Source organism: Stenella coeruleoalba, assembly GCF_951394435.1.
Source record: "Stenella coeruleoalba genome assembly, chromosome: 20".
In the NCBI taxonomy this organism is placed as follows: Eukaryota; Metazoa; Chordata; class Mammalia; order Artiodactyla; family Delphinidae; genus Stenella; species Stenella coeruleoalba.
In genome coordinates, this window is record NC_137166.1 from 33,698,757 (window position 1) to 33,723,597 (window position 24,841).

General features: G+C 55.2%; 1 protein-coding gene across 7 annotated transcripts in view; it reads right to left on the bottom strand.

Annotated features, from left to right (window-relative positions):
* ADCY7 (adenylate cyclase 7) overlaps positions 1 to 24,841 on the bottom strand; it is a 60,061-nt gene that overhangs the window by 29,572 nt on the left and 5,648 nt on the right. For 5 of the 7 annotated variants that reach the window (XM_079908335.1, XM_079908338.1, XM_079908337.1 and 2 more), the window contains exon 2: positions 594 to 634. The exons of 1 other annotated variant lie outside the window; for it this stretch is intronic. The gene's annotated coding sequence lies outside the window, so the exon portion shown is untranslated. Of the gene's footprint in view, positions 1 to 593; positions 635 to 10,602; positions 10,645 to 24,841 lie in introns of those variants that run through there. One more of the 7 variants, XM_079908334.1, reaches the window with a different exon arrangement.

A 24,841-nucleotide genomic window follows, 5' to 3' on the forward strand; every position in this document is an offset into this window, starting at 1 on the left:
CCTGGAGTCCTGGCCCCTCTGCTCCTTCTGGGCCCAGGCAGGTGTCTACAAGCCTCGGCAACTACCTGTTTAACCAAGGCAACCCTGAGGGGGTTGGGCCAGGACCGCCAAAGTGTGCAAAGTGTTTGGACAAAAGCTACAAATCTGATTTCTACGTGAAATACTGATTTCCAACTGTTGCCAGCTGATTTCTAAAATGTGCTTGGTGCCAACAGCCAAAACGTGGAAACACCTGAATGTCCATCAACGGAGGGATGGATGAAGAAGATGTGGTGCATATGTACAATGGAATACTACTCAGCCATAAAAAAGGATGAAATAATGTCATCTGCAGCAACATGGATGCAACTAGAGATTACCATGCTAAGTGAAGTAAGTCAGAAAGACAAAGACAAATACCAAATGATATCACTTATATGTGGAATCTAAAACATGGCACAAATGAACGTATCTACAAAACAGAAACAGACTCATAGACATAGAGATCAGACTTGTAGCTGCCGGGGGAGAGGGGAGGGAGAGGGATGCACTGGAGTTTGGGCTTGGTAGATGCAAACTATTACATTTAGAAGGGATAAACAACAAGGTCCTACCGTATAGCACAGGGAACTATATCCAATCTCCTGGGATAAACCTAATGGAAAAGAACATAAATATATGTGTAACCGACTCACTTTGCTGCACAGCAGAGATCTGCACAGCACTGTAAATCAACATTACTTCAATTTTAAAAATTTATAAAATTTGCATAGCGCAGCCCACTAGTTTGCCACCTCTAAAGCTATACTCACCAGTCTTTGTTCCACAAGAGGCATTTTTTGAGTACTAACCATATATGCCCAGCCCTGTGCTAAAGGGGTCACGAAACAAGGTAAGGTCCCTGCCCTGAGAAGCTCCCACTCCAGGGCACGTGTAAAACAGCTGCCATGCTGTCACGCCAGGTGCCTGCACATCCACCTCCACTCTCGCCTTCATAACCTGCTAAGGCCAAGGTGTTACAGCCATTTCCCAGATGCAAAACTGAACCCGGAGAGGGAGCGTGCCTTGCCTAAGATTACACAGCTGGAGCTGGCTGGTAGAAGGGCTGGGATTCAAACCTGAGTCTGCCAGCTTCCAAACCAAACCAGGGCTCCTTGGCCCAGCCTCACTGTCTTACTGAAATGAGAAAGGCTTCCCCATGGAGCTCCTTCCAGAAGCAGCAGGTCCCAGTGACTGAACCAGTTGTCAGAAGTATACACAACACTGCCTGTCCCTCCGGCCTGGTGCAAACACCAGTGCACCGGGACTGCCAGGCTGAGAAACCCCAAACTCCAAGGGGCCAAGGCAACTCCCCAGAGCTGCTCCATCCCCCAGGCAAAGCCCCCCAGAGCAGAGCTGTGGGTGGCCAGGACATGCACAAGTGTGCACGTGTGTGCACGCATGCACGCATGCGCGCGCGCACACACACACACACACACACACACACACACACACACACACCATGGAGCCTTTGACCCCCAGATGCCAACCTGCCCTTCCAGGCACACAAAGCCGGGCTGAGCCAGGCATGGAGAGAGAGGGATTAGTTGGAAGATTCCGAGAGTCTTGGGAACTCAGGCCTGGTAAACACTCCTCTTGGGGATCTAATTAGGCCACTTCCTGGGCAACGGCAGGCGGGAGAGGAGGCAGACAACGGGCAATACTGGGCACGGAGACTAGGCCCCCCAGGGACCCCGTCCAGCTCCGGCAGAATGAGGCAGGGCTGGGAGGAAGGGCCGCACTTCTCCCTCCTGCAGACAACCCAGCACCGAGAGGCACCTGCACAGGCCAGCTCCTCTCCAGGAGGAGACCCAGAGGCCCCTCTGTCAGGGCAGGTTTCAAGGCCCCTCTGTCCAATCTCCAGTTCTTCTGCCAGCTGCCAACTCAGCTGATAACTGGGAGGGCCCCATGAGGCCCTGGATGAGCCCCTCTGCCAGGTCTCCAGCAAGTGTTGCCACAAGCTCAGCTCGCAGGCCTCGGCGATGGGAAGCTCAGCCCCTCTCGGGCCCGTCTTCTCCAGCACTGGGCGCTGCTCGGGCTGTAAGTCCGACCTGAGGTCAAGCCAGGCCCTGCCTCCCCGTCACTCCCTCACCCACACCCCGCGGGTCCTCTGTGAACTCCAAAGACACCAAGAGCAGAGACATCGAGGCCCTTTTACCTGGAGAGGCTGGGTTCCCAGGGCTCCCTCACCGTCACCCACACCTCACAATAACTCTGGCAGGGGAGCAGTCCCATCTCACGGAGGAGGGGGACCCCAAGGGTCCAGTTGGGAGGGTGTTTCCCGCTTCTGCTAGACACGGTCCTCTCCCCCTCTCTCAGCCCTGGTTCAGGGGCCACATGACCCAGGTCTGGCTCATCAGCGCAGTCTCTCCCAAGCCGCAGTGACTGGTTTCAAGATGCACATGTGACCAAAACCATGTCAGTGACATTACTCTTTGGGACGTTTGCTGGCCCACGAGGAAAAGATGTTCTCTTTGCCCGCGGCCTGGAGCCGCTGGCACCACCTGAGCCACCACAGTAGACAGCCCACCTGAGAAGGAAGCCCACACGGAGAAATGATGAGAGACAGAGCCCTGAACATACCCGCTGGGGCCCCCAGATCCAGCTCTGTCTGAGGCTCAGGCAACCCCCAGATATTTCCTCCAAGGGATAATCAATACCCTCCCAGCTGAAGCCAGGGGAGCTTCCGGCACTTGCAACCGCGTCCCAAGGCCCATGTTGGGCCTCCTGCCCAGTTCGCTGTGTCCAGAAAGCCCTCGTGGCCCCTTGATGAGTCCAAGTCGGGAGAAGTTAGTGCAAAGGTGAGAGTGGGCCCCTGCAGACGCAGCCAGTCCTGGCTAAGACCTCCTCTGGAGGGACGCCGGCCAGCGAGGGGAACCCTTCACCATCCCCACCCCAGCTCATACCTCTGTCACCCTGTCCCAAACTAAGCAGGGCAGCAGGGGGCCCAAGGCTGCGGGAGGAATTAGGGAGCGGAGGGATGTACTTAGGTAGAAACTGATACCGGCGGAATCAATCTCTTCCCCCAAGCGATCCTGGTGGACTCAGCTCCCCGCAGCCGCAGGGCCTGTGACTGAGCAGGACAGACCATCACAAAAGCTACTGACTGCTTGCTGTGTACCCAGCACTGAAGTCTCTCTAAATCTGCACCCCTGCCCTGTAGGTGAGACTGCTGTGTCTGTTTTATGGATGTGGGAGCTGAGGCAAAGAGAGATTCAGTTACTTGCCTGAGGTCACAAAGCTAGTAAAAGAGAGCTGAGATTTGAATACAGGTCACTCAGGGTCCTGCCCGTCACCCTCCCAATGCTGACATTCAAAGAGCCCATAACATCTCAAAATGTCAGCCCCTTTCTGCCCTCCCCCTTCAAGGCCCCAGACAGAGGGTTGGGGGCAAAGTGGACTCCATCAAGGTACCTCCCTCTGCCTTCCAGGGGCAAGATGAGGCAGCCATGCCAGGGAGCCTCCTCGAAGCCAGCAAGATCCAGGAGGGCCTCTTCCTCCAGGAAGCCCTCTGAACTACCCCATACACACCGTCTTCTCCCTTCCCTGCAACAAGACAGGACTGGGGTCTTCTTGCCAAATACTGACAGGCGGGGTCCAGGTTCCTCAGCTAGAAGAGCTGCTGGAGATAGGGCGCTGGAACCTCGAATTATGACTGCAGGACGGGGCCCTCAGGGGTGCTCAGGAAATCCTTCCCCAGCGGAACTGGCTGCTCTGGCAGCACCCCCAGCCCTACCACACCCCTGGGGGAGCTCTAGCCCACCCCAGCTTTCACAGACACAGACAGGATACCCACTTCCTCACCCAAGCAATACTGGCAGGAACCCAGCCTGGCTTCCTCTGGCCCTGCCCTGGCAGGCCCCAGAGCTGTACAGGGCCTGGTGGCCCCAGAAAGGGGAAGTGGGGCCTCGGGGTGTGAAGCGGCGCAGGCAGGCAGGCCTGAGGAGAGGAGAGGACCCACTCAAGCCCCTCAGGCCGGACCCTGTACCCACGCCCTGCCCAGGTGACCGTACTGCTGCAGGCAGGAACCCACCAGCACTGTCTTGCCCCCTAGGCCAGCCCAGTGCCTGGTGGGCTGGGTCACTGGCAGACACTCTGTTTGCTGAGGGCCTCATGTTAATGCCACCTCCCTCAGGAGATCCAGAGCTCTGTGAAGGAGAGCCAGCAGCCCCGGCCTGGCACCTAGGGGCACCCAGAAAACCTCATGGGACTAAGGGCCTCCCCAAGCCTTAGCTCGTGCCGAGGCCTAACCTCCCTCCCCACACCATTCTCTCCTGGACATCTGCGCCCCTCGGGAGGCCTTCTGAGACGTCTATCAAACATCCCCGCACCTGCCTCACCAAATTGCGGTGGGATTTACGTCTGTGTCCTGCAGCGAGGCCCCGGCAGAGGCTTGTGGGGTGACAGATGGATGAGCCAACCAACTCGAGTCCTGAGTCAGGCAGAAAGGTGCAGAGAGCAGACAGGGCAGCTTTGGTGAGGGGGCTGGGGGGCAGGCATTAGGGCGGAAGATGATGAAAACAGACAAAACAGTCTCCCCCAGAACCGGAAGTACCTGCTGCATCACACCTTTCCGCAGGTGAGCTGTACCTGGAGGGAGGAGGCCTGGGTTCAAATTCCAGCTCTGCTACCCTTGGCCATAGGAGTGGGCCTCAGTTTTCTCATCAGTAAACTGAGGTGCTGATACCCAAGTTCGGGGGAGAGCGAGGCACAGGTCCCACGGCCAACGGCCAAGTTTGTGAGGACAAAATAGCAAATGCACCCAGAAGGACGGCTCAATTCCTAGAGCTGAGGAAGCCCAACCATGAGGTCCAAACAGGAGAGACAGAGGTGCACAGGGGGCAGAGCCCCTAACAACCCTCCACTTTATCTCCCCACCTCCTGGCGACAGTCTGCAAAGCCACGAGGCAGGAGCAGAAGCCGAAGCCCCCAGTAGCATATGCCCCCAGGCAGCCCTGCTCCCCAAGAACTCCCAGGCTGACTCTACCCCAGCCTCTAGGGACCACAAGCTGTCACTCAGTCTTGGGGTCTAGAGACCTGTGTTCCAGTCCCAGCTCTGCCACTGACGTGTTCTGTGACCCCTACCTGATCCGGGCCTCGGTTTTCCCTCTGCCAAAGGAGATGGTTATGTCAAACCTGTGAGGCCCAGCTCTGGGCTGGGCTAGGAACGGAGGTTAGATCATAAAACAAAGAGAACTGAGGAAAAGCTGAAAAGCCTGCGTGTTGCCATCTGGCCCCAGAGGGCTCATTCCAGGGGTGGGGTAGGGAATTGTTCTTTGCTCCTGAAATCCTCCCTTCCACTCTTCCTCTGGATTAGGCATTACCCTAGTCAATCTCTCCTCTAAAACACAAATACCTTGTCACCCCTCCCCCACAAGGCTCCAGCCGCCAAGGATAATAAATCCAGTTTGCCATCTCCTGTGCCAACTCTAATGATGGTTAGTAATTGCCTAGAAGAGTTCATCTATTCATTCACGCAACTTGATAGAGTCACGCATTCACTCCTTCAGCAGACGTGCACTAACACCTTCTATGTGTCAAGAGGAAACTCAGCTCCAGGCACAAGTTTTCAGAAGGCAGAGACCTTGGTGCCCCCTTCCCCCAGGTGTCTGCAAATGGCTCTGCACACAGGAGGTGTTCAGGCAACAATGTTTACTAACTGACCAACTAAACAACCAGGTTCCCATATTGGAAAGAACAGCTATATCTTCCCCCAACTCTTGCCTGAAATTCCACCATTAGTTATTCATTCCTTTAAGCACTATCTTCACTAGGCTCCCCCTTTAGAATGAAAACTTTCATGCCCATGTTTCATTCCTGATCCCTTTCCCCTCGATAACAAAGAACAGAAAGGGGAAGTCTAGCTGGCCTTCAGGGACCTCACGTGGTGCGACTTCTGCCCAAGATGGCAGAACACTGGGCTTCCCATGGCCCACCCAGACAGTGGTTCTGCTGGTGACAGAAGATTTAACCCAGAGTAGCCACTGTCCTGGAAAGAGCAAGAAAGATTTAGGTTTAAGTCTTAACTTCTGCACTGCTAAGTTGCCTATTTAAAAAGTCAGCAGAGCCCAGAGGAGGGAGAGAAAGCTGGAGGCATAATTTATACCAGGATGATTTCCAAAGAGCAAGAAACCATGAAAGAATTCTCATATAATGCTGTAGTGAGTAAGTCCTTTCTAACCTGACACAAAACCTAAAAGCCACAATGAAAAGACTGATACATTCGATTACAATTAAAAATTCTTTTTCTACATAGTAAAAACTATCAAAAGCAAAATCAAAAGATGAGCAAGAGATTATGGAGACATTTGCAATTTTTATCTCCCTAAAGAGCTAATCTCCCTAATATGTAAAGAGTTCCTACAAATCAAAAAGAACAATAACCCAGTAGAAAAATGGGAGAAGAGGATGAACAGAAAGTTCACAGAAAGACAATACAAATCTCTTAAATATTTGGAAAGAAGCTGACCTCACCCATAACAAGAGAAATGCAAATTAAAACTACTATGGAAAACCATTTCTACCTACCCAATTGGCAAAGATCAGAGCATTTCATAAATCTGTGTTGGCTAGGCCGGGGGGAGGGGGGAAACAGACACTCACACTCACCCCTGGCGGGCGTGTGATTCAGCACAACGTCTGGGGCAGGCAGTTTCATCTTATCTAACAGACTCACTAATACACACACACACCTTTTGACCTAGCAAACCTACATCAAGTAATTTATCCTATAAACACTTTCACATGTGTGAAATTTGACATATGTACAAAATTATTCATTGCAGCACTATCTGTAACTGCAAAACACTGAAAACAATATGTGTATCAGTCTGGGGAAGATAAATCATAATACATTCTTACAGTGGAATACAATGCAGCTATCAAAAAGATGCAGCAGCCTGAACCATACTGTGGAAGGGCATCCTGTGAAAAATCCACATGGCGAAGGTCACGCCTAGAATGGATTAGGACTGAACCAGGACACAGAAACACCAAAACTGCTGCTTTGTCAGAGTGAACGAATCTTACTCCTCCTCATTTTCAGTTTCTGTTTCTATTGTTATAATGTAGCTTATGCAATTTTTTTAAAGTTTTCAGTAGAAAAAACAAGATCGACCATATACATAGTGCCTATCTTTAACAACACTGTATTGTATACTTAAAATTTTTTCAAGAGACTTCCCTGGTGGCGCAGTGGTTGAGAATCCGCCTGCCAATGCAGGGGACATGGGTTCAATCCCTGGTCCGGGAAGATCCCACATGCTGCAGTGCAACTAAGCCCGTGCGCCACAACTACTGAGCCTGCACGCTAGAGCCTGAGAGCCACAACTACTGAAGCCCACGTGCCACAACTACTGAAGCCTGCGCGCCTAGAGCCTGTGCTCTGCAACAAGAGAAGCCACTGCGATGAAAAGCCCACTCACCGCAACCAAGAGTAGCCCCAGCTCGCCGCAACTAGAGAAAGCCCGCATGCAGCAACAAAAACCCAATGCAACCAAAACTAAAGAAAAATATATTTAAAAAAAATTTTTTCAAGACGGTAAATTTTATGTGTTCTTATCTTAAAAATAATAATGATAAACTAAAAGGGGGGAGGAAAATTTAGGCTGTGAGGGACAGGTTTATGGCATGGGTTGTGGTGATGGTTTCACGGGTGTATACTTATCGCCACACTTATGAAGTTGTATACAATAAAAATGCACAGCTTTTTGTATGTCACTCATACCTCAATAAAGGGTTTTTTAAATAAATACATAAAGTAAAAAATAACGACCCTAACAGAAAAACCCAAAGGGCAATATAAAGCGACTGATCATTGAAGTGACGCTCTAAGTTTATTAACATGGAAAGATGTGTTCCTGGCATGTTTGTCGGTGTGTGTGTGTGTGTGTGTGTGTGTGTGTGTGTACATATATAAATATGTATCTGGGGACTTCCCTGGTGGCACAGTGGTTAAGAATCCAACTGCCAATGCAGGGGACACGAGTTCGAGCCCTGGTCTGGGAAGATCCCACATGCCGCAGAGCAACTAAGCCTGTAGGCCACAACTACTGAGCCTGCGCTCTAGAGCCCGCGTGCCTAGAGCCCGTGCTCTGCAACAAGAGAAGCCACCGCAATGGGACGCCCGCGCACCTCAAGTAGCCCCCGCTCGCCACAGCTAGAGAAAGTCCGCGCACAGCAACAAAGACCCACCGCAGCCAAAAATAAATAAATAATCTTTTTAAAAAAATTTATAAAATATGTATGTGAACACACAAAAAATAAATAGAGCCTATAAACGAAAAAAGAAGAAAAGGAAAACGAGCCCCAGGTCCATCAGGTCTAAGACGCATGACCCTGAAAAAGTTACTTATCCTCCTTGAGCCGCACTTTCCTCATTTGAAAGAAAGGGAGAATAACGTTCAGACCACCCAGGGCTTTGAGGGGATTCAGTGGAGGGGATGCAAGCAGAGCACGGTGGCGGGGGGCGGGGAGGGGGCTGCACCTGGCACAACACGCCAGGTCAAGACGACAAGTACTACCAAGTTGGCAGAAAGGGCCTCAAGGGCTGTGGGCGGGCCCAGAACCTGCCCCTTCCCCTTCAGCCCACTCTGTCATGAGCCTCAGCACCGAGGTCAAGGCACCCCGGCCCCCTCCCTGCCCTGGAAGTGGCCTCGCCTCTGGGGTGGATACAGCAGCGTCAGCACCTTGGGACTGCTTTCTGGGGTACAAGCAGCATCAGCATCGCGTGGGCTCACACGCCCACACAGAGCCTAGCTGGACCTCAAGGGAGCAGCTGTCCACTGGGTCAAGGAAAGCGGGAAGGTGGGCCTGAGCCAGAGAGAGCTTCCAGGCAGCACGGGGTCCTCACCCCAAGGCCTCTAGGGTTGTGGAGAGGAGAGGAGAGGAAACACAACGCCCGGCCCTCCAGACACACTCTGCACACCCTGAACCCAACTGGGAGACAGAGGGCAGGAAACCCGACGGGAGGCGCCCCTGCCATCAGCCTCCAAGCACCTGCAGGGAAGAGGCAAGGTCCTTGCATCCAGACCCCCAGGGCAGGTTAGGGGTGCTCTCCCTCTGTTTCCAGCCAGGGGAACCAACTCTGGGATCCTAAGCTCCTCGTCCAAAGCCTCCTGGCTGGGATTCAAACTCAGAGCTGCCCACTCCAAGGCCCAGGCTCCTTCCTAACACTGCGTCTGCATTTCCTGAGGTGTGCCCTGCCCAACAGCAGGGCCATGAAAAGCCACACGCACGCCAGTTTCTGGTCACAGGCAGTGCTGGGCTTCCCATTCTCTTCCTCCTTCTCTAAAGATACCCTGTGCACATTAGCAAATTCAAGGTTCTGAGAAGTCCTGCAGGAAAGCAAGCTGCTGAATTAATGAACACAGCTAAGCATTTCCCAGTCTTTTTGGCTCACGAGGCCCTTTTTGCATTAAATCTCTAAGGGATCCTCTTGGGGAAATGCTGACTTTGGCATCTCCAAGACTCGGCTCAGGGATCCTCCCCCAAGAAGACTCCCTGGGCAACTGTGGCCCACAGAGGCCACGATCTGCCCCTTTTCTGAGAGCCTGGGAGCTCCCTCAAGCTGGGCCCCGACTCCCCCGCCTCCACCTTCCCCTGGGCTGGGCTGCGTGGGCGCACAGGGACCAGCCCTGACCTTGGCCTTCAGGGTAGCATTCCGGGAAGACTGGAGGAGGCCCTGCCCTAGGGCAGTTTTCAACTGGGGAAGCAATCTGCCCTGGGGAAGAGAAAGTGGGAAAAGGCACTGAATACCAACCAGGAAAGACCCTCCTGTTGTACTTCCTGCCTCTCCCGCGCAGGGCTGCGAAGCGCCCCCTGCCTCAGTCTCCCCACCTGCCATAAGCAAAGCAGCACGGGGGACAGAGACCTAAGGTCCGGCCCCGCTCCGCTCCGCCTCTCGCCCTCTCTGGGCCTGATTCCCCCCGGGGCAGGGAAGGCCCCCAGGGTGTGCGAGGTCCCTTCTCACTGAGACTACCAGAGAAGCTAGCCACAGAGAGGGCAGCGGGAAAGGCACGTGGAGAGGCACCTCCACGCAGAGCTCAGCCGGCCCTGTTGGGGCCGTGGCCTCCCCAGCACCCGTGAGGCATCACTGTCTATCTAGTCTGGCTCCCAAAGCCAGTGCCTCCCCAAGAGGTCCTCCCTCGGACTCCCGCCACACCAGCCACCAAGAGGGCCCGGCCCTAACCCAAGATGCTAAGACCCCCCTTCCCCAAGGCTTCCTGGGGACTGTGCGAGGTCAAAGGGGCACATGGGGGACAGGGGCGGAAGGGCTACCTGGTAAAGCCCAGCCCAGAGCCCGGAAGAGCCCTTCTGCAGGGGAAGCAGCCCCAGCTGACCTCCCCTGCACCCCTAAAAGCCCGGCTTCCGGAACCACAAACACAGGGGCTCGGGAGCCCTCCCCACGGCTGTGCTTGGGCTCCCCTTCCTTCCAGCCTCCGCCGGGCACAGGAAGTCGCCGTGATGGAGGCGCAGTCTCCGGCAGCCACATGCCCCCCAAACCCAAGCCTCCCCTGGGATTTTCCACCAGGGCTCCCCACGCCTGTCCGCGACCCCAAAGACAACGAGCCCCGTCCTGCTCACCGCCAGCCAACCAACTCCTCCAGGGCTTCCTGAGACCTTCTTCTCGGCTGTGTGATCTGACTTATTTCGGTTCCCCAAACAAGCCCCACCCTTTTGTCTCCAGGCTCAGACAGTCTAAAAGCACTGCCTACCTCCCCACCCCCAAACCCCCTCGGCCTGGCAAACTCCTACCGGCCCTTGAGAGCCAGGCTGAGCTGCCACCTCCTCCAGGAGGGCTGCCCAGCCTTGACTCAGTGCCTGCACTTCCCACCACAGAACAGGGCCCCTGGCCTGTCACTGCCCAATCACGTGATGCCTCTACCAAGGCCGATGTCTGGCCACGCGCCGCCCTGCTTTCAGGACCCAACGGTGCCTGGCACATAGCGGACACTCAAACCCCAAGTTCACGAACTGAGTCAAATACAGCCCGCCCTGAACTGCAGGGTCCGGCCCCCAACCCTGGGGTCCCTAGTCCCATCCGCTTGAGCTTTGGCACGTCACCTGCCTCTCAGGCCTCGATTTCTCACCTGAGCGATGGGGACGAAAACACTCCCCCACTCCCCGGCCTGTTCTGGCAGTGAAATGACCTCGTGGCTAAAACACTCCTTACAAATCCAGAAACTTCGCACATGGAAGGGGGCCAACCTTGCTGTGTTGTTTCTACCACAGGAAAACAGGCCCCAGCCTAAGGCTCCCGCGCTACCATCCAACAGGTGCCCACTGGGCTCCTGCCCATGCCAGGTACCAGGTGAAGTGCTGAAGCAAACAAGATGGACGCAGGGTCCCTTGGGAGCCCATGTTGCGGGGAGGGAAGACACGCGTGCCAAAGAAGCCACACGAGGCAAAGAAATGCCAGGGTGGGAGAGGGCCCAGCCTCCGGCCGGGCAGCCTAGTGGTTGTGAGCACAGGCTCTGAGACCAAACAGGCGAGAACCCCAGCTCCACATCAGAGGAGCTGTGTGACCTGAGGCACGTTAATTAACTCTGGGCCTCGGTTTTCTCATTTGTAGAATGGACTGGTGATGGTACCGAATGCCCAAGGGCCTCACACAGAGGCTGGCACACAGGGAGTGCTGTTACGTGGGTCCACCCCAACTGGCTCCAAACAGGAGGGGTGGGCCTGAGAAACTCTGACATCACTCCCACCCCATCATCTCCAGCCGGGCCCAGGAGAGACAGAGAGAGAGGAGGTGGGCCTTGGGGGGCAGGAACACGGCCGAGGACTAGGGCACCCACAACACAGACCTCAACAACAAAGACCTGGGGGACACACTGCGAGTCCCAGGGGCCTCAGCCTCACTTCCTGTCAGCCCCCAAAAGGCAGCTCTTCTCTTCTCTTGGTCCCCTGCTCAGAAAGCGGGGTCTGACAAAGGGATGCCGGGGTGCCAGCCCCTGTCCCAGGCCTTGCCTGGCACTAAGGCACCCCTTCCAGGGAGTCTGAATATTTCAAAAGAGGACACTTCCCCATTAGCCCAGGACCCCATTAAAGCAACGCCTCCAGACGACTTATTCAAAGGGCACCTCCTCCCCCAGGCGGATGGGGCCCGAAGGAGAGGCCAGGGAGTAGGGCTTGGGCAGCAGGGGTGGGCGGGCCCGGGAGGTCCCTGGCCCGCACAGCAGGGAGGTGCGCAGGGATAGGGTCAGCCTGACTACTGCAGAGATGAGGAGAGAGGCCAGGAGGAGAGGACGACCACCCCAAATCCACGTCCCCCACTGAGCGAGGCCAGGGAAATGTGCCTCCGAACAGCCCTGACCAGGAAAGCGCACTCGCCCCGGGGCTGTGGAGCCCTCTGGGCCTCAGTCTCCCCATCTGTGCAGAGAAAGGCGCAGCCCTGGATCCTGGGCCTCCCCCTGCTCGGCCAGTGACGCCAGGAACCGTCGACCCAAGTCAGCCGCACCTGAGGTAGTGAACTAAGCCACTTCCAAGGGCAAGAAGGCCTGGATTCCTGGAAGACAGAGAGGCCTCCGGCAGGGACTCTGGGTCCTGAAGGCGGGTAGTGGCACCACTGACGGCGTCACCCCCGGGGGCCTCACGACGCCCCAAAGCCAGGCCTGCCACGCTGCCACCCCCAAGTGGGCACGAGTCCCCCCTGGGTCATCCACCCCATCACCTCCAGCCCAGCTCAGAAGAAAGCAGAGAAGGTGGGCCTTGGGGGCCAGGATCACGCCTGAGGACCAGGGCACCCACAACAAAGGCCTCAGTTTGTTTCTTTTTCCTCAGGCGCAGCTGCAGGGTAACTCCTGCAGCTCAAGGCGGGTGGGCTGACAGAGACACAAAGAGGAGGGTGTTCCTGGTGCCCCAGCAGAGCCCAGGGGGAAGGGGGAGGCCGCCGAGTAGAGCAGACACACTTGCACCCCGTCTTCTCCTGAGCCCGAGGACCCCGAGGGGGTGACACGAGGCAAAAGGGGGCTCGAGGTGGGGAAGCACTCTAAGCAGAGGGGATGCATGGCAAAGGGCAGAGGGGGCAAGCCGACCTGCTGCCCAAGCCTGGGGGTGGGCCCAGAGCGCCCGAGACATAGAATCGGGGGCGGGCGGGTGGTTCGCCAACACGGCGAGGGGGGCAAAAGCCAGGAGAAGGGGTTCAAACGTGACACCAGACAGGAGGAACTCACTGACATGTGTGTAAGAGGAACCCAGGAACCCCACGGGCCTCCTCTCCAGGGCTGTCCCACCCCATCTTCACAACAGGGTGGGCTCAGGTCTATCCCCCAGCACAGCATTTAGTGCCCCAGAAAACGCCTGTGAAATACACTCGTCAGAGATCAGCACGTGCAGGGAGAAACGACCGTCCCAGGCATCACGGCGAGAAGGGTAACCGAAGAGGGACTGAGGCCACCTCTGCCCAGGGCTCACGCCCCGCCCCGTCCCGACACCTTGTCCTCCTCCGAAGGCTTGGGGTGGGTGTGGGCATGAGGAAAGGGGAGCCCAGGGAACGGAGGTGCTTCAGCCCAGCAGGTCTGCGCCCGGGACTGGGCAATGCCCCAGCCATGACGCAGCCCCTTGTGAAATGCGTGGGCAGCGGCAGGTTGAGCCAGATGCCAGCGGCTGTCAGGTGGGCACCGTGCCACCCTCCTTGGGGGGTGTTGGCAGGAGCCACAGGTGGGCAAGTGGAGACTCCGCAAGCAGGCTCAGCTGGGAGGGTGGGGGCAGAGCTAGAGGACCCCTGGAGGGGCTGGCAGGATTCCACACACACAGGCTGGGGGGCTCGCCACTGCCAGGGACCTCTAGGCCTCGGCTTGCTGGTCTCAGATGCCTGGGAAGCATTTGTCACGCATTTAACTTTCCCAGCAACCTGCCTGGGCACTGCCATCGTACAGATGAGGAAACTGAGGAATAGAGAGTCAGTGATTACCCCCAGGCCCACCGGCTACCAGGGAGGCCTCTCAGTGACACCCCTCAGCTGGCCCTGCCCATCCTCACCTCCGAGGCGCCCTTCCCTAGGGAGGTCCACCCTCCCACCCAAGGCAGGACGGGGCAGTAACGACAAACACCTCCACTTGGGTAGTGGCTTCTCTGTGCCAGCCGTACCACGTACGTCCCTTCGTTTAATCCTACAACTACCTGGCACGTTGGGTAGCACGAGCAGCCCATTTTATAGATGCAAGAAACTAGCTCAGCCCCTTGCTCATCTCGCACGCTGCCGGGAAGAGGCACAGTGCAGCTGAACCCAGGCCATCACCCAGCTCTACCTGGAGACAGGCTGGACGCGGCGACCTCCGGAAGACCCAGCTCCTCTGGCGACTGTTCAGACGCCAAGGCCTCATTCACTGAGCCAAACTAACTCCCAGCTCTTTCTACATAGGCCTTTTTAAAGACAGTAAACGCCCCAAAGGTCCACCATCAGCGCTTCCCTCTCATCCCTAAGACCCGACCCCACAAAAGGCTAGAATCAGCCACTCAGACTCAGGTGCCCAGTGTGACCCACTCTGCCTGCTCCCTCAGGGGGCCCTGGAACTTTCCCGGGCGAGTTAGTCACTGCCCTTGGCCTGGGCAATGGGATGTGGAAAGCTGCCTTCTGCTCAGCGCGATGTGCCCAGGACAGGAGGAGAGAGGTGAGGGACAGGCCACCGGCCACCCCTTCATGACCCCTGGTAATGGTGGGATGGCAAGTCATGGAAAATGCAAAGGGCTGGGTCATCCACCTCCCCGGTGAGGCAGGACTCGAGCACGGGTCCAAGAACACACAGCCCAGCTGGGGTGCGAGCCCTGACTCAGCCCAGCCACCCCGCATAGGGGACAGGCAAGACCCTCCGCCAGGAAGGCTCCCCCGCACCAGCCCTCCCAAGCCACCCAGAGCCCCTGTTCAGCTGTGCTGCCCCCCACCAGCCTCCCCAAAGCACAGCGTCCCTACACAGCCCCAGGCCTCGAACGCGGCGGCTCTCCGTGAGAGGTGGTGTGTGCAAGTGGACGCCCCCGGGGACCGACTCCCTGTGTGGCCCAGGACGAGATGGTGCCCTGCTGGCCTTGGGCTTCTCCTCCGTCAACTGGGGACAGACGACACTACCACACAGGGTGGCGGGGAGGCAGGGAATGGGTTAGACCAATAGTTACAAACTGTAAAGGAGGGTGCACATGCCCAAAGTGATGTCAAGTTGGGCCTCTGTCTCCTCTTGAGAAGCACCTCTGGCTTGTGTGGAAGCCCCACTCCTGCCCCGTTCCCCACCCCCTACCCCCGGCTCACTGTGCCAGCCCCCAGCCCCATAGGGCCCATAGGAAGACTGCCTCTCCCCAGACCCACTCCTGGCAAAGAGGCCCCGTGAGGCCACCCTCACCCCCGACCCCTGGGAAACCGGCCGCCAGTAAACAGTCACTTCTTTTCGATGAATGACCACTGGCGACTTCCCCGCCAGAGCTCACACCTTCCCCACTGAGGGCAGAGAATGTGCACAACCTGAGCGTCCCCTCCCCTACACCAGGAGCCCCAGGAAAACTCCAGGGAGCCCAGGGCCCACCTGGAGCGGGGACGCCCGCAGCCTGGTCAGAACGGAGGGCGCTCAGACGGGCCTTCCAGACTCCGCGCCCCGCTGGACGCCCGCACTTCCTGTGGAGCCAGTCTCACTATACTTCCTCTTAAGTCTACCCGTTTCATTTCTGTGTCTTCTTCGGCCTTGTCCAAGGCAAAAATACGTGCATGAAGTCACAGATCCAATGTCCTATTTCCAAATTTTTTTTCTGAAATGTATGAAAACGAATACCTACATGTGAAGCATGTTCACCCACGTCCAGGCTAAACCGTCCGAGGAGCAGGGTCCCCACCCCGAGAAACGCTGGTCTGGTCACCCCCTCACATCGTCCACCTGCACGTCTGTGGCAGAGAGCCGGTGACAGCCCACAGTCACACAGCCATTCCAGGCACCCGTCCAGGCCTTGCGGACCGGGGTTCTGTCTCCCAGAGGCCCAGCCCAGGCCTCTGCTTTCCCAACCCCCTCCCCTCCCCCTCCCCTCAGGGCTGGCCAGGAAGGAAGCCCCCAGGGCCAGCTGTCCTGAACCCCATGTGATGACACGGACAGGAGATGCCTGCTTCGCCCTGTGTCTGTGCACGTGTGTCTGGATGAGTGGGCAGAAAGATCCAGAAAGACCCACTCCCCATGGTCCACACTGGTGGTCCTGGGGCCTTGGGCTAGGAGGACTTGGAGGGAAAGAGAGGCTGTTCCATTTTCTTGAGGCATCTCGGTTCTTTGCCTCATGGGCACGCATCACTTTCAGGGTTTGGTTTTTGCTTATTCTTTTTCAATCTAACAACATAAATTCAGTTGCACTTCCCCAGTTAACTTTTACTTTCATTGAGAAAAGTAGTGTACTTGTAAATGTAAAATTACAACCCTGCAAAGAAACTCGGGCACCTGAGAGACAGTCACGGCAGTCTAGGTGGACCAAGCCAAATAAACACCACCACAGTCATAACAGCACCTTCCGGTCAGGCCGGGAAAAGCCGGTGACAAGGCATCTCCTTCTCGTCCAGAAGCCCCCCCACCTTGCCGCCTGCCCAGCAGCCTCCAAAGCCTCCCCTACCTCCAGTCCAGACCCTGTCCATCCGCTCCCAGGCTAGGCCCGCCTGGGGAGGAGGGGCGCTGCCCAGCGGTCCCCTCAGGCCCAGGCCACTAGGACACATGGTGCCCCAGCTCCCCTCCCCACATTACCTGGCTCTCCTCCAGGGCCCCTCGGCAGCTGGGCCAGGGTCAGGGCCAGCGTGGAAGTGGCCGCCGCCTGCCCCTCCTAGGCCAGTGTCCAGGCTCACACGTGTGAAGGCTCGTTCCACCAGCTACCTAATGAGAGTGAGTCACATATGGGACCCACAGCTTCCTGCTCTGGCGGTGGGAGCAGCAGAAACCCTCACGTTCAACCCTCAGCTCAGGGCCTCTCGGGTGTGCAGTGGGGCTCTCCCAGCCACACAGAGCCCTCAACAGGAGGGGCAGAGCTGTCAGGCCAGGCTCCTGCCTCCAGTGACTTCATGGAAATTGGAAGCTTTAAGCTGGAACCATTTTCAAGAAGTAACAAACAAAACAAGGACCAAAAGCCTGCATGAGAAGCCCGGCGACAGCTTCTGAAGGCAGGGAGTAAACGCCTCCCTAATGAGCAATTAGAAGCAAGAGCGGCCTGGCAGGGAGCCGCATCCTGGCTCCGCCACTCACACAAGGCTCTGAGCCTCAGTTTCCCCACTGGGATCATGGGGTGCTCAGTGGTGAGGCAGGAGACTAGGAGGGACTGGGAAGCAGGGCGCACAGACCTCCCAAAACAGAGGGGGAAAGCACCTCCTGGTCCTCAGGGAGCCCTCTGAGCATGAGACATGGGGACCTGGGATCATCTTCCACCTTCTATCCTGACAGTAAACCCTACTGTTCAGTAACAAAGTAGGGAACGGTGTCCAATTTTCCCAGCTGGCACGTCCTGCCCTCCCCAGGTCTCCCTTCCAGCTCTTTCCTCAGAGGAAGCAGACTCTTCTCTGCTGACCTGCTGCACCCCGAGGCCCAGCCCCCCGGCACTTGACACCTCACCCCTCATACCAACTGCGAGGTCCCAGCAGGTGGGACCTGTGCACACAGGCTAACGCACCCAGGATCACTCTTTAAACACTGACAGCCTCATGAGGAGGTCCCGCTATTGTGCCCATTCTACAGAAGAGAAAACTGAGACTCAGGCTACCCACTTGCCCAAGCACACACAGCTTTAAAAAAAAAAAAAAGGCAGAGCCAGAATTCAGACTCAGGTCTGTCTGACTCTATGGCCTAGGCTCTCTCAACCACTCACATCATGACCCTCCCCAGGAGCAAAGAAGGGCTTCCCTGGAGACAGGCTGATCCAGATCCCACTACGCCCTCCTTGGCAGGGGCCGTCGCCCGAGGTCTCCAAGCCCTGGCACTCGGTGCTCCCAAACCTGCCAGCGAAACTTCCCCAAAGGAGGGGCAACCGCGGGCTTTCTCAGCATCAGGCAGGGAAGACTGGTTTCTGTTCGCTAAGGTGCCAGGCGCAAAGCACAGCCCCACCCTCTCCTGTCCCACTCAGCAGCACCCGCCCTCCTCCCTGTGGGCAGGACTCCCTCTGGGCTGGGGACACAAGCGTGACTTGGACACAGCGTGCCCACCACCCATGACATGGCACAAAGATCTGGGAGAAGCGTCCGTGAAGGCAAGATATGTGGTCCGGAGCTCAGGGGAGAAAGACCTCACCCACCTGGGGGAGGTTCAGGGCCTCCCTGAAGAAGGGGACCCAAGAGAGGGTGCCCCAGGCCCGGGAGATGGCCCAGCCAATCCCTGACTGCTGCGTGGGAGCAATAGGCTGTAGACAGTGGCAAGGCTGTCAAATAGTGGGCAAGAAAGAATAAAACTGCAGCAAAAACAAGGCAGACACAGTTGGCAGTCGACCAAGAGACAAATAACACTGAGCTCTGAGCACATAGTTTGGCCCCATTTGACAAACCCAGATGTCAATCCCTTTCCCCTTGGGAAGAAACCCCACAGTACCCCAGCGTGTTTCAAACTCCAGGCAGATTTATGAGAGGGAGTGTGAGCACGGAAACCATCAATACTACAGTCACCACACCCCAGAGAGGGGTCTGAGCAATCAGGTCTGGCGATTCACCCCCAACCCAGTCCCTTGTCCCATGAATGTGGGATGAAGAGGCTGAGAGCTCTGCAATCAGAGTCCCCATCAAGTGACCTTGGCCAAGTTACACGATCTTGGCCGCTCAAGGAGCCCATCTGTAAAGTCAGGACAACATCATCATCCAGCTCCTTGGGAGGCTGTGAGGGTTAGTGAGAAATGTGTATAAGGCACACAGTAAGTGCTCAGTTACAGCTGAAGACAAGGGAGGCTGGACAGAGGGCGCTCTCTCAGTTTTAAACCCTAGATCCTGGGCTTCCCTGGTGGCGCAGTGGTTGAGAGTCCGCCTGCCGATGCAGGGGACACGGGTTTGTGCCCCGGTCTGGGAGGATCCCACATGCCGCGGAGCCGCTGGGCCCGTGAGCCATGGCCGCTGAGCCTGCGCGTCCGGAGCCTGTGCTCCGCAACGGGAGAGGCCACAACAGTGAGAGGCCCGCGTACCACAACAAAAAAACAAACAATAAAAAAGTAATAAACCCTAGATCCTGGCTCTACTGCACACCTGTCCTGTTCAAAGAACTTCCATGGCTTCACGGTACCTCCTGAGTCAAGTCCTGGCTCCTCCTCTCGGGCCTCCACACCCGGCCCAATTCGTCTTTCCATCCTGATCTCCTTTGACCCCATGATCCAGCTGCCTCACCCTGCTATACCTTGGCTCAAGCCTTTCTGCAACCAGGAATGGTCAAAATGCTACTCAACCTGCCAAGACAAGTACAAACGCCACCTCTTTCAGGAAGCAACGCCCCATCATCACCTCCACTGGGCCACAGTGCCACAGGCCTCTCCTTAGAGGACATACACTGTTCCCTTCCTTCTGTAGCATCCATTTTCACTTCTAGTAACAGCTCCCTATTCCTATGGAGAACCAGCCCTGCAGGGGTGGGCTCCTGATCAGTGTTCATTGAGGAACGGGCAAGGGACTCACAATGTTGAATTCTGGGACTTTTGTTGGAACTAACTGGAAAAAGAAGATGCTCTCATTTCACAAGGCTGGGAGGATATGAACTGGAAGCTGCTGGGCTCATCTATGCCACAGTGGTAGTCAGCCTCCAGTGACCCTTGCCTCCTGGTGTTCACGCCCTTGTATGGTGTCCTCCCACATTACCTGGGCGACCAACAAAATACTGCAGAAATCACGTTTGACTTCTGAAGTCATGAAAAATACTTTGGCTTCCACCTTGCTGCCTCTTGGATTACTTCCTCTGGGGAGAAGCTAGCCAACGTGTCGTGAGACACTCAAGTAGCCCTGTGGTGAGGAACTGAGGCCTCCTGCCCACAGCCAGCACCAACCTGCCATCCATGTGACTGAGTCACCTCGGAAGCAGATCCTCCAGTCCCCGTCAAGACTGGACTGATGCACTCTCACTGTAGCATCCCGACCTGATCAGGAGAGACAGGGGGGCACCTCTGCTCTTCCAGCAGACCCACCCATCCCCAGTACCAGGCACTTAGGAGGCCTTCACGACATCTCTGCCAAACTGATCTGCACCCAGAATCTCCTGACAAGAACATAAAGCAGAAACACAGAACCCACCCTGTGCAGACAGCAGCACTCCCCCCGCCTGGGAGGACAGGGCAGTCTGGCTCAGTACCGGTGTCAGGTCTGCTGGCCCCACTCCTCCAGGCCCCCAGTTCTTCCACGCTCTGGGCCAGGAGATCCCCAAGGAGACAGCCTCACCGAGGCAGGCACGGCCTTGTGGTCCCATCACTCACCCTCCTCCCAGAATGATTTTTCACACTGGGGGGGTGGGGTGCATTCCAATGCAGTGACTCACCTCTGGCCCCTCTGCCATCATCTCTTCCCAGTCGACTGCAAACTCAGGGATGTGCTAGGATCCCTTCCTTCCCCAGGCTGGGAACATATGGAGATGCTCTGGCTCACTCCTTCAGTCCAGAGAAGGGGCCGACTGAGGTCATGCAACCAGTTACAAGTTATAGGATGGAACAAAGGCCTTCACTCCTAATCAGTGGTGGTCCTAAGGGGTGAGATACAAAGCCACTCCAAAAACACACATGCGTTAATAAGTAAACAGCACCTTTGCAACCAAACTCAGCTCCCTTAGCCACTGCCCCTCCTATGCAGAAATCTAAATAGCTGCTGCTTGTCTCAGTTAGAATGCCAGACAAGGAAAAATGAACCACCCTGCATCATGTTGGTGGTACAGCCTGCCAGAGGGCAGGGGGCTGGCTCCCATGACCCCCATGGCCCCAGCCTCTGCCAGGCCTCGGGGACAGGGCTTTGGAGAAGGAAAGGGGCAGCCCAGGTCACAGTGTGTTGAGTAACTGCAGAGAATCCTAAAAGAACAGATGTGAAAGCAACTGCCCTGCCAACCAAAAGTCCTTATTTCCGTTGAAAAACTTGGCAGCTGGGCTACACCAGCGGCCGCCTGTCTTCCCCACACCCCGTCTGGTGTGAACTACTGATGGACAGGGAGGAAAACCATGACCCTCCCTACAGATCCTGGGAAGGAGGTTATGGAGGTGCCACGAGGTGAAAACAGACCTTTCATTCAACAATATCACAGATTTACATATATTTTTTAACACAGAGGAAAATCCGGAAAAATATACTCCAAATCTTAGGAGTTATCGCTAGGTGATAAAATTTAGCACAGTTTTAATTGCATATTTTCTTGTTTATGCCTGTTTTCCAATTTTCTCTAATGAAAATATACCTCCCATGTAATTAAAAGATAACAGGGAAAAGCAACTACTATGAAGAAAAAGCAGGAATAAGGAAAAACAATGGCCTGAGACTGGAAGGTCTCCACCCAATGCCAAACTCAGCACCACCTGTAACCAAGTGAAAATTGAAAGTTTTTATGATAATCTAAAATATTACTACCTTAGGGACTTCCCTGGTGATGCAGTGGTAAAGAATCCGCCTTCCAGTGCAGGGAACACAGGTTCGATCCTTGGTCAGGGAACTAAGATTCCACATGCCGGGGGGCAACTAAGCCAGCATGCCACAACTAGAGAGAGAAAACCCGCATGCCACAACTAGAGAGAAGCCCGCAGGCCACAACGAACAGCCCGTGCCGCAATGGAAACATCCTGCGTGCCGCAACTAAAAATCCAACGGAGACAAAAAAATAAAGAAAATAAATTAAAAAAAAAAAAAAAAACTACTACCTTAAAGCCACTGAAGATCACAAAAAGAGATTGAACCAGACAATGCGAGCCTCCCAGTAGAAGTTTGCAACCCCATTTCCAATGTGCTCTTGTGTGGAAAAAAAGTCAAAACTAGATTAGATCAAGGCTCCAGATACAACTACCAATCTATAGGAGGTTCGGTGGATAAAAAACACATTAAGCATTATAGGAAGCAAAAAAAAAACATGGCACGAGAGAGAGTGAATGAATATCAATCACACAGATGAAAGAAGACTTGAGAAATATATCAACCAATCTCATTACATAGACCTCATTTGGACGCTGATTTTAAAAAACTAAAATAATATATATATATTTTTGACATTTACGAAACAATTGGAAATTTGAACACAATACACTGCATGGATAGCTATGATCTTAAAGAATATTGCTAAGTTTTAGGTGTGGTAATAATACTCTGGGGTTTTTTTGTTTTGTTTTGTTTTTCTACTCCTTCTCCTTTAGGAATAGTTCCTCGGTATTGCAGGTTCAGTTCCAGATCACTGCAATAAAGCAAATATTGCAATAAAGTGAGTCACACGAATTTTTTTTGTTTCCTAATGCATATAAATGTTATGTTGACACTGTACTGCAGTCTGTTAAGTGTGCAATACCATTATGTCTAAACAATGTACATATCTTAATTTTAAAAGACTTTATTGCTAAAAAATGCTAAAGATCATCTGACAGGGCAAGGTGGCCACAAGCCTCCAATTTATAATAAAAAAGAAACACGATACCTGCAAAGCACAATAAAACGACGTATGCCTGTACTACAATTTTTACAGATGAAGTGATATGAGGTCTGAAGGAGGGAAGTGTGTGGGAGGAGAGATGACTCCAGGTTAGCCAAGAGCTGAAAACCGTGGCATCTAGGGGTTGAGTATATGGGGGTGGACATGCTATTCTGTCTTCCTTTGTGGGTGTTTAATTTTTCCATAATGGAATGTTGAAACACTGTCACTGTAAGAGCTCTGGCGTCTGTTGTCTCATTTGAGTCTCACTTGGTGAAGGCGACATGTTCAGCCCCTTCCTACAGATGAGGAATGCCCCCCACCCTGCCCCCAGGGAGTCTCAGAGCCAGTAACACAGAATCAGCCTCAGCCCTGCTCCCGACTGGGAGGGGTGGATGCACTCTCAGCCTGAAGCCTGAGCAGGGCAGAGACGCCCCCAGGCCCCTCTGCAGAAGCACAGGAGGCTGCAGGGCTGCAGGCTCCACCATCATGTACTAGCCTGGAGCAGCGGCCACCTTCTCCTTCGCCTCCACCTCCACCCAACTCCCGCACAGGAGCTTAAAGGCTTCCAGTACCAGCCTGGACGGCGGCATCTTAACCCCTTTTCTGGCAAAGCCCTCCGGTGGGAGCCCCTCCCCGTCGCATCCTCTGACCACAAAGCAGTTAACCGGGGGAGTGGGGCACCCAGGACCTCCACGCCTGCAGACACGGCCCAACCACAAACCTGCATCCAGTCTGCAGTGCCACAAACCCTACAGAAAATAATCCCCAGTGTACGAAGACTTAACTTACGGACTACTTAGCGCTGTGAGCTAACTGCAAAAATACTGGAAAAAACCCTAAATGTCCAGCAATAGGGTACAGAGAAAATCAACCAGGGTTCCTAGTATACCAAATGTTGGAGCGGGCCTGATATGTGTCTGAGAACTCCAGCAACTCCACTCCCAAAGCCTGGGGGCAAGCAGGACAGACACAGTAAGAAATGTTGTAATGCTTTTTTTTTTTCTTGTCACATGCTTAAAAAAAAAACAACCCCAAAACAAGAAATCGTCTGGAAAGACGTACACCAATACACTAATAGGTTACATTAATGGGTACAGATTCTGGCTTTTCTCCCCACTTTTTTTTTTTTTTGCAGTACGCGGGCCTCTCACTGTTGTGGCCTCTCCCGTTGCGGAGCACAGGCTCCGGACGCACAGGCTCAGCGGCCATGGCTCACGGGCCCAGCCGCTCCGCGGCATGTGGGATCTTCCCAGACCGGGGTACGAACCCGTGTCCCCTGCATCGGCAGGCGGACTCCCAACCACTGCGCCACCAGGGAAGCCCATCCCCACTTTACTGCTTAGGTTTTATGATTTTTTAGTAATAAGTGTGAATTATTTGGGTAATTAACACAAAATTCAAGCCATTTGAAAATAAAAAATGAGCTGACCTTCTCCTCCTCCCCAGGAATGCTGCTCAGTCTTGGCCCAGGAGGCAGAAGTTGCCTGGCTGTGGGACTTCTCAAGGCCACACGGCCTCTCTGAGCCTCAGCTTCCCCATCTGTCAGACACCAAATCCACCGAGTGAGCTCTTCCCACCTCCTCACAGAGCCTGTTCCCTCCTGTGTGAGATGGGTACAGTAAGGCACACCCACAAGGCCACATAAACACCACCTGCCTAGCCTCCCCTCCCCCACTGCCCGTGGACTGGTGCCCTCATTTCCAGCCTTTGCTCATTCCTCTGCCTCTTGGGCACCTGCTGACTCTACACCCAGCGTGGTGGGGAACCAGGGGCATCAGAGGCCGAACGTGGAATGAAACAATCCCCACGACCACACCCCCAGATCTCCAGCTGCTCGAGGCTGACAGGCTAGCCCCTCCAGCCCTCTGACCACCCTCCAGGAAGGCGGAATAGCCCCGATTTACAGAGAAAGAACCAGAAACTCAGAGAAAAGAAATAACCACCCATCTACATATACCAAACCAAGATGAAGACTGCAGCCTGGGGGCCCTTCTGTGAGCTCCTCCTACACCCTCCTCATGGGGTATCAGCAAACCACCCTGTACCCTTTCTGAAGAGCCAGGCGCACTGCTTAGGGCCACGGGCAGGACCGAGGGAAGACGAGGAACGTCGTAGGACACACCAGGCTGGAGCCACAAAACTTCCGGCACCTCCTCCTATCCGGCCCCCCAGCCCCTCTCCACACAGCTGATAGGCGCTCAAGTGTAGGTTGAGCAAAGGACGTGCAATGCTGCACCCTCTGGCTGGAGGAGCAGGTGGGCGGAGGGGAG